We start from the raw sequence: 9084 nt of genomic DNA on the forward strand, positions 1-9084 counted from the left end.
TCATCTATTTTTTTTAATAGGAAATAATTATATTATTTAAGTGACATTAGAAAAGTTTTTCTAAATTATTTATAAAAGAGAGCTTGTTCTAATATTAGCGAGGGAAATTGAAAATAATTATATAATTTAAGTGATATTAGGGAGGCTTTTCTAAATTATTAATAAATAGGGGGTTTGTTCTAATTTTTGTGAGGGAGGTGTTTCGAAATTGAGCAACTATGGAGATTACAAATTGCCTACTCGATAGTGGAGAGGGGTTCCTAAATACCCGGCTATCATATAGTGTAGAGATGTTAAAATACTAGGATATGCCCGTGGCGTACGGCACTGAACCAACTCGCCATGCTTTCGGCACCCTACCTACTACCTCTACATGCCCATGAACATTCTATAAACAACCCTAAAGCTGGAATTTTATAAAGACATAAAGAAAGAAATGAGCAATAAGTACTTGGAAAAGCCTCAACTGTTTTCAAACATTCTAAGAATTCTGATCCATACAAAAACTTGCAAACACAATATTACAAAAAGAATATCTAACTCAAATTCGCAACAAAGGATCAAGAAAATTAAGCTTTAAAATTTCAATTGAAGTTGTACATATCGGAAAAAAAAAATAAGATGAATATTTCAGAATTTAGACATAAGGAAGCTAATGTCGTTGGTGAGTCGTCATGGTGCTTGGATAATTAGCTCGATGCATGGATTTTCTTTAAGCTATATTTTCTCCATTGAAATCCGTCACTAATCTGAAACCAATTAGTTAGACTAATAAATCAAAATTATCAGTACATAGATATACCAAACATTGCCAAATAAAAATAATATGTCAATGACTTACCATTGATTAGAGGGTGGTCCAGTGGAGTTAGACTTTAGCATTCCTTATAGTGGCTTCAAGGGCTAATTTGCATTGTTTGCACCATTCATTCTAAGATGGTTATATGAAAGCTTTAACAAAATTACAGGAGCCAAAAAAGAAATACTACAATAAGAATGTTACTCGAATCCAAATTGACTATACAATGAACCAAGTAAAAACAGAGTTCAATTCAAATTTCAAAATAAATAACCATGAAACATTCTTCCGAATTACATAACCCATAAAACAGGAAAACAATCACAGTTGTTATATATAAAAGATCGGCTTTGAGATGCATCGTCTAAATATTGATTGATAACATTAAAATGTATGACCATTTTCAAAATCTGAAAGCAATATAACCAATTAGTTGCATATGAGACTTGATAGACCATACCAAGAAAAACTGGTATACTTAAACTAATAGCAGAAATGAAGAAGAAGGTGGCCGAAGCTTAAAGGTTCAGTCTATCATATTATAAATGGAGCGTGTGCTTCTTTGTTTTCGATGGATCCTTAGAGTGATTATATTCATTCCTATTTCAAGGCATCAAAACTAGAAGTAATAATATTATCGGAAAAAAAAAAAAAAAAAAAAAACACTATAAGTAATAAGCAAACCATGAAAACGGAAAGATGACCACCTGTAAGTCAGAACTAAGTTGTACCTAATCAAATATCAAATTTATTACAAACCTACCTTAGTTGTCGAAGTTTTTACGGGAATTCACATTCCAAAGGGTTTTGTTATTAGTTAAATAACTAATTGTTGCAAAGATGATTAATATATGGCCCAAACAAACAAAAAAAAACAACAACAACAAAGTGATACGATAGTTGAAGTTTTCTTGGCATGAAGCGGAGCTACAAGAGACAAACGAAAACTAAACAATAACATGTAAGTTAGTGGACACCGGATCTGATTTACAAAGTGAAAAATACACTACCAATTAACACATCCAACATAACACCGTGATGTTTGTCTATGTTATGTGTTTAGTTTTTAAAAGAATAGGATAGGGAGGATCGACAACATTGAAATTCCATACTGATATTTCTTGCAAAATCACTACAGTAATATTATTATAATATATATATTTTTGACATTTTTCTCCCAAATTATTAGTTTACAGAATTTATCATTAAGTTTTAATAGGATGTTCTACAAATCTATGCTAATTAATAGCAATCAATTTTTTAATTTTTTTCTCAAAAAATCATACCTTTATAAACCCCAAAACACCTTTTGGGACCCCATGGTGTTCATCCTTCACCTTCATTCACATAAACCTAATTCCTGCAAAAGAAAAAGAAAAAACCAAACGAAAAAAATGAAAAAGAGGGAACTTAAAATGGAGTGACCAAGGATACCAAACATTTTGGGGATAATTTAATGTCATTAGAATAGCCGGCCTTTAGATTAGCACATGTACAAAACCCCATAGATGGGGAGGGAGCCGTACTAGCGATCTGCGATAGAAAGAATGGTTCTTTGGTGTTGAAGACGAAAGAGTAGAGAAGGAAATGATTCTTTCTTTTTTTTACCCTAAATTAGAGAAGAAGAGATATTGTGGAACCGCTATTATTAGCTATTATTAGCTATTATTAGCTTAGAAATGTAGTACACCACCTAGATAAACTTGAAAGTGTCATGTCACAACTTGTGAAATACAATGACAACCATTGGATAGAGGCCCTACAGCCCCCACACCATTCCTTTTTATTAGATAGATGGAAGTCTATATGCAAAGGTGATAATTGAGAATGAAAACAAGTGCATGGTGGTGTTCTCAAAAATATTTTCTGGAAGGCGTGCTTATCTCATTATCATTGTTAAACTAGTAATTAGTCGTATCTTTTTTTTGCTAGATACGATATTTGTTTTCACAATAAACCCCACATACGTTGATAAATAGTACCATATAAATAATAGTTCGGTTAATAGGAATTTTATCATTCCAATTCGTTGATTCTTCTTCCATCACAACTTAACGATTCAGTATGTAAGTGCAAGTTTATACATAAACAAAAAGTTCTTAATAAATAATACTCTGACCAAGGACACGATTATGGGCCACAGTTTGGGCATTTGTAAAATACATACATAATTAAAAGACTTTGGGCGCAAGTTTATACATGAACAAAAAATTCTTAATAAATAATACTCTGACCAAGGACACGACTATGGGCCAAAGTTTGGGTTTTCGTAAAATACATACATAATTAGAAGACTTTGGGCTTTTCAAGATATGCAGATTATCTTTCAGACCGTTGATCATAAAACGGCGTATGGGAAAGACAGGCTTGAAGAAGATGATAACGCGTTCAAAAATCTGGTGGAACAACTAACAAAATATTATATTTAATCATAGAATGAATGGGCTTCTGTTTATTTCTTCACCTCTAATTCTAATCTCACCAATTATTCTTCTTCTTCTAGCTATTTATTATTCGTAATTCACATACATCATATATAAAGATTATCTTCAAAGCATGTTGTAGTACAAAACACTTCCTCCTCTTGCTAAGGTTTCACTACACCATAAGGGTCATTTTGTAGCACAGCAAAAATTTCATTTGTAACACATATATCCGTTAGTACCTTTCTAACGGATATAATTGTTAGGTTATTTTGTATCTATTAGTATATTTCATTTTATTTTTCCAATTATTTTCAAAGTATTGTTTTAATATTGGGTAACAATTACATCCATTAGTAAACAAATAAAAAAGGATAAAAAACATCTCACACAAAGACCAAACGGGTATATGTGGAACTAACGGAAAAAGATTGGAACTAAATAAAACAAGTTCTCCCTGATGCTCATCTCGCTCAAGTCTTCAAGCCTCCATGAAAATCTCGTATGCTCTATCAAACCCTCGCGTCCGAAGAAGGAAGTGAACCAGTGCACTTTCTTTCTCATTCTCTTGATCTGTTTTCTCTCTCCTTCTACCCAAACCCTAGGTAGCGAATTTCCAAGTTTTTGTTTTAATTGTGCTCCTTGAACTGATCAAGTTAGGTTTATTTAGTTTGCTAACAAATTTGGGGAATGACGTTTTGTGTGAGAACTGTAACATATATATATACATAAATGAAATTTGAGTTTTGTTGTTTGTTTGTTAGTATAGGCAGCTCCGAAAACTTATGAACAAGTGTTCAAGGCTGTTTGTTTGTAAAGTATATGATAGGATTTTCTCCATTGTTCGAATGAGGAAGTTACTTTTCTTGGCAATTGGTGAGTCATTTTTTCATAATTATTAGTTTGTAGCTAAAAGTTTAAGTTATTAATTTGTTGTTGGTGTTATTAAAAGACGGGGTTGCACCAAAGTGAAAATGAATCAACAACAGGCAAGGAGGTTTAAAGTCGCTAAAGAGGTGCCCGATCGCGGTGAGCTTGGTTATTAATATATTAGTCTGTTACTATTATTTGCAATGTGGTTTTTGGATTCATTTTGTTTGTTAATTCATGTTAGGCTGTGGGAGAGGAGAGGTTATGAGAAGTTTTTGAATCGGAAGGACAAAGATTGTATGCTTTAGCGTGAGGACAGTCTCGATTCAAATGTAATCACACCTGAAACTGAGTTCATGGCTTCCATTTAGCCGTCGTCAGGCTCTTTAGTATTATATACGTTTGAAAATGAATAATGATCCAGGGTGGTGGGGATTAAGGTAAAACTTGTAATACATTACTTAAGTCCTTTGTAATTCAAATATGGTTGTATGTTTTGGTGGATTTGATTGGGAGTATTTTGGATTTTCAAGGTAATTATCTGATGCCAACGTGGTGGGTGAGGGAGAGCACAAAATTATGTCATATATTAAGCTTGCAAAGAAATAGTCGTGGTTTTATCCAAATACACCTTTGTATGTATGGGTTGGTAAGTATTTTATCGCTTTTATTTTCTCTATCTAGGTGTCTTGTATATGCTATTTGTTCTAGTTGATTATTAACCTTGTTTTTTTTAAAAAAGGATGCAGATCTAATTATGCTTGCATTGGCTACCCATGAAATACATTTTTCGATTCTTAGAGAGGTTTGTAAACAAGGATTTCGATGAGTATCTGTTCATATGTTTCTGCTTCGTTCTCTAGTTGAAATAAGAATTGTTTGTTTTTGTTGATTTGTGTTTGAATTGTGTCAAGAAGCCGGGAGGAAAGTTTTGGAACAGGTCATGTCACCTAAGGCTTCAGTTGAGTGTTTTTAGAGGCTGTTTCTTATGCGGCTTCACCTAGTTCAATTTCTTCCTCAACGGTAGCAATTTTTCATTCTTTGCATTGATTTTACAGTTTTTGATTTCTTGTGTAGCTTCACCTACCCGATCTTGATAATTATAACTATATCTCATCAAGATTAATCGTCTTGTAAATATTGTTTAAGCCTCATGTTTTAGATGATATTAATATTTTGATCCTTGATTATAGCAAAATGAAAAGAGTAACTAACAGAATCATTTCATTTTAGGGGCATATGGTTGAAAAGGTAGGCTTATAGCAAAATGAAAAGAGTAACTAACAGAATCATTTTAGTTTTAGGGGCATATGGTTGAAAAGGTAGGCTTATGTATAATTCTCATAAACAACCTCAAACTGTTTGAATACAACAATCTCAATCTTGTTTTTCGGGATCTTCAAGTGGAATCACTCTAATGGGAAACAGCCGAAGTGGCTTAACGTTAATCGCTTTGAAAGAATGAGGAAACCTCAAAGAACCCTCATATTCATGCAAATGCTTTGGGTGTCAAAGACGATCAGAATTTGAAGGTCGAGATGCTCCATAATAGCACATTCTCTCTCCTTTACTTTTACTCATTTTTATCATCTCTCCCGTGTCATGTAAGACACTGAAAAAGAAAAAAAATAATCACTTTTCTTCCACTAGACTGAAACAACTTGCATTGTGATATTTTGGCTAGAACTTCGAGAAACATATCACCCTAATTGCAATCACTTGGTTTTAGGCCAGGGCAGGCTATGATGTTGTGGAAATGGATTTATGAACACGGCATTTGGGCACGTTCTAGTGATGAATTGAAAGGTATTCTCGTGATTAGATTCTGAGACAGTGGCTACCCTTTTGGTTTATATGCAACTATAGCATACATTTGCTAGTTGTGATACTACTTGTGATATATGAATAGGTTGATTTGGAGTGCTCAAATGGACACTATTCAGCCACAAAAGTCTCTTTGTGTAAGTCTTAGTACTCTAGACCTTTAATGCATCCACATTATAGTTTTGTTGACAATATATTTTCTTATCCTTCATAATTTATTTCCTTATTGAGCCAGCTCGGTTAAATCAGGACAAGTTGAATTGAAAGGTGTTAATTGTAAGTTATTTAGTTAACAATCACTCTCAATTCATGTATTTTCAAATCAGTGGGAACTTCAACATCTACATTTGCAGTTCGGTTCATGAGGGAAGTCTTGCCTGGTTTCTAGTATCTGGAGGAGGTATGTGTCACAATTATATGCTTTGCTAGACAACATAGAAATTTCACATCCATTTTTGACATTCTACCTATAAGCCTAAGGTATTTTCTACTGGTTGCTCATATTATTCATCTTTGTGACTGTTTGGTCTTGAGAAGTAACTAGTAAGTAGGGTTGGTCATTAGTTATTGATATTCAATTTGTTAGTTTTTTTATTGAGAACCATATAATTATCTGATCATTAGTACGTTAGAATAGATAGTCATATTTATTAGTGGTTATATATGTAATGAGCTATATAAGAAGCTTGGGCAACCTCAAGCTTTAATAGAGTGTGAACTTTGGTTTAGATCAGCATGTGTTTTTAAGGTGCCAAGTGTCCTTGGGAGAGTAAGAGGTACATACACCTCCTACTTGCATAAACCAAGAGCTGGTGCCCCGAGTTACCACACCCCACCAATTTAAAATTCCTCTCAATATACCTTTTCAAGAAGAACAAAGACAAAGGGGAGAGCTGGTCACTCAATGGGGTAGCCAACAGTAAGAACAGAAAGAAAAATAGACACCTTATCACCTGGACTAAACTTAAAACTTACCTTAGATTTTACCATACTGCCACTCTCGTTCTTTCATTACTCCCATCACTTCATTCTATTAGTTTGAAATAGCTAAATGGAAAATGAAGGCAGGAAAAGGAAGACGTCCAGGAGATACTAATTAGATGAGGGAGGAGGGATTCCAAAGGACTAATATATATGCTTTGTTTTGGATAGTTTTATTAGTTTGACTTGAGGTAGTATTTTATCAAGGATGGGTAGACTATGAGAGTGGGGTCTTGTTGCGGGACAAGCTTTTAATACTTTTTAGAGTATTATGGTGATTGGATGCTAGTGTTACTACATGGTATTGAAACTGGGATTACTATTAATTCGATTAGTAGTCAACTATGAACCTTGCAGAAAATGATAAGAAAACGGGACATAAAATGCGAGATAGTTTGTGGTCCAAGTGATATTGTGAAGCAAGTGTAATTCAAATGGATTATTGAGTTTATTGTTTTATTCTTCACGTTTGTTCAATTGTCAGATACGTAAAACATCTTTTTGTATTTTTTTTTTCTTATATACAATAGATAAAACTTACCAAGCAAAAAACAAATTGTCTGTGTAAAATAAAAATGTTCTTATTAATTACAGATTCCTGCTGCAAACAGGGCAACACTTTTTGGTTCATGTTTCCTTTTGAATTGGTTAGTCCCGTTTAACTTTATTTATATACTAGGGTATGCCCGTGCCTATGGCCCGTGAGACCTCGACGCGCCTGGGGCACTACCCCGACAACTCGTCGTGCCTTCGGCGCAAGGCGTACGCGCGCCGAAACAACATGGCGCGCCGAAGGCCAGCCCAATTGCCCAATATTCATAAGTCCAATAGCATCAATTGGGCCAGCCAATTGTGCAGTACCATGTCAAATATAAAGGCCCAACAGTTTATAAGCCCAGCCGCAATTGTTGACTTTTGGCTGATTTTTAGATAGATCCCATGGTATTGATTACACTTAACAAAATTGCACAAACCCTCCAAACACTTGGATATGCCAAGTCATATTTTGGTGAGAATGATTATCTACCTTTGGATGGAGTCTTTTGGGCCCCACACTTCCCTATTTTGTTAGATAGATATGTTCCTACTTTTACTACTTTTTTTCTTTTTTATAGGGTTTGTCAAGTTCATGAAGATTGGGCACTAATTATTTTGGATGAGGACATCTTATAAAAGATGGTACAACTAGGACCTAAGAAGATATGGCTCTTGGAACCCGACAACAAATTGAAACACGCAGTCCGCATGCATTTGCTCCAGAAATTGTACGTCATGTGACGGCATCCCCAACAAAGAGTGGAGTAAGGACTCTCTTTCTATTGTCTCAAAAGGGGGGAGGGGATTTGCAAGAAGCCCACGTGTCTTGGTGAATTCAATTCTTTGTAAGTTTGATTTGTAAATTGGGATTTGGATTGGTGGCTATGTTCTCATAATAATACTTAATTGATGATGTTTAATTGATTGGTGGTTTTGTTTATGGTTATTCATTTGTTGATCAAGTTTGTTGAATGTGATATCTCTATAAGAGAATAATCGTATGTGCTAGAATTAGATGCGTAGGGAGAAACAATTTGACCCAGTAAATTTAATTTGTATTTTTTTTTGTTTATTGGCTATAGATTACTAACGGATATTTCCGTTACAAACAATAGTTAGTAAATAGCACATCCATTACTAACGGATATATCCGTTAGAAATGCCAAATTTAATTGGGCCATTAACTGTTGGCTATCTGTTACAAAGAATTTTAGTAACGGATATAACCGTTACTAATATTATTATCAGTAACGGTTATATCCGTTACTAAATTTGGCCTAAGTGAGAGTGACGCCCTCGAGCTAACGGATATAACCGTTAGTAAATGGTTTTTTTGGTGTAGTGTTTGCCTACATCGTAATATAAAATAGAACTCAAAATGTTGCACAATGTAGCAACTATCACGAGCATGTTAAATTTTTTTTTTCTTAATAAGGTACATTGTAACTCAAATGTGTCGTTCAAATATGTAGTTTCTTTCCTTTACTAAAGTTGAAAAAGTATGTAGTTGATTTCTTCATGCCTTCACGTCTATTTTGTGTTTTGACATTAGCACTCAAGTTGAAAAAGTGTTACGTGCATTAGAAAGAATGAAGTAATAGTCCTTAATATCCAACTCTGGTATACCACATTCGGAATTCAAATGTAAAT

The 9084-nt window shown here is 34.0% G+C and overlaps 1 long non-coding RNA gene across 2 annotated transcripts; it reads left to right on the forward strand.

Moving 5' to 3' along the window:
• The first annotated feature begins 5780 nt into the window (after positions 1-5780).
• On the forward strand, positions 5781-8380 carry LOC147521422 (uncharacterized). 2 transcript variants are annotated; one of them, XR_015193973.1, is made up of 5 exons: positions 5781-5898; positions 6002-6053; positions 6243-6316; positions 7492-7544; positions 8013-8380. It is a non-coding gene; the product is annotated as an uncharacterized LOC147521422 (long non-coding RNA). The 2 variants fall into 2 exon arrangements; XR_015193966.1 differs by lacking the exon at positions 7492-7544.
• The last annotated feature ends 704 nt before the right edge of the window (positions 8381-9084 follow it).

Source organism: Coptis chinensis, chromosome 1, assembly GCF_015680905.1.
Source record: "Coptis chinensis isolate HL-2020 chromosome 1, ASM1568090v1, whole genome shotgun sequence".
Lineage (NCBI taxonomy): Eukaryota > Viridiplantae > Streptophyta > Magnoliopsida > Ranunculales > Ranunculaceae > Coptis > Coptis chinensis.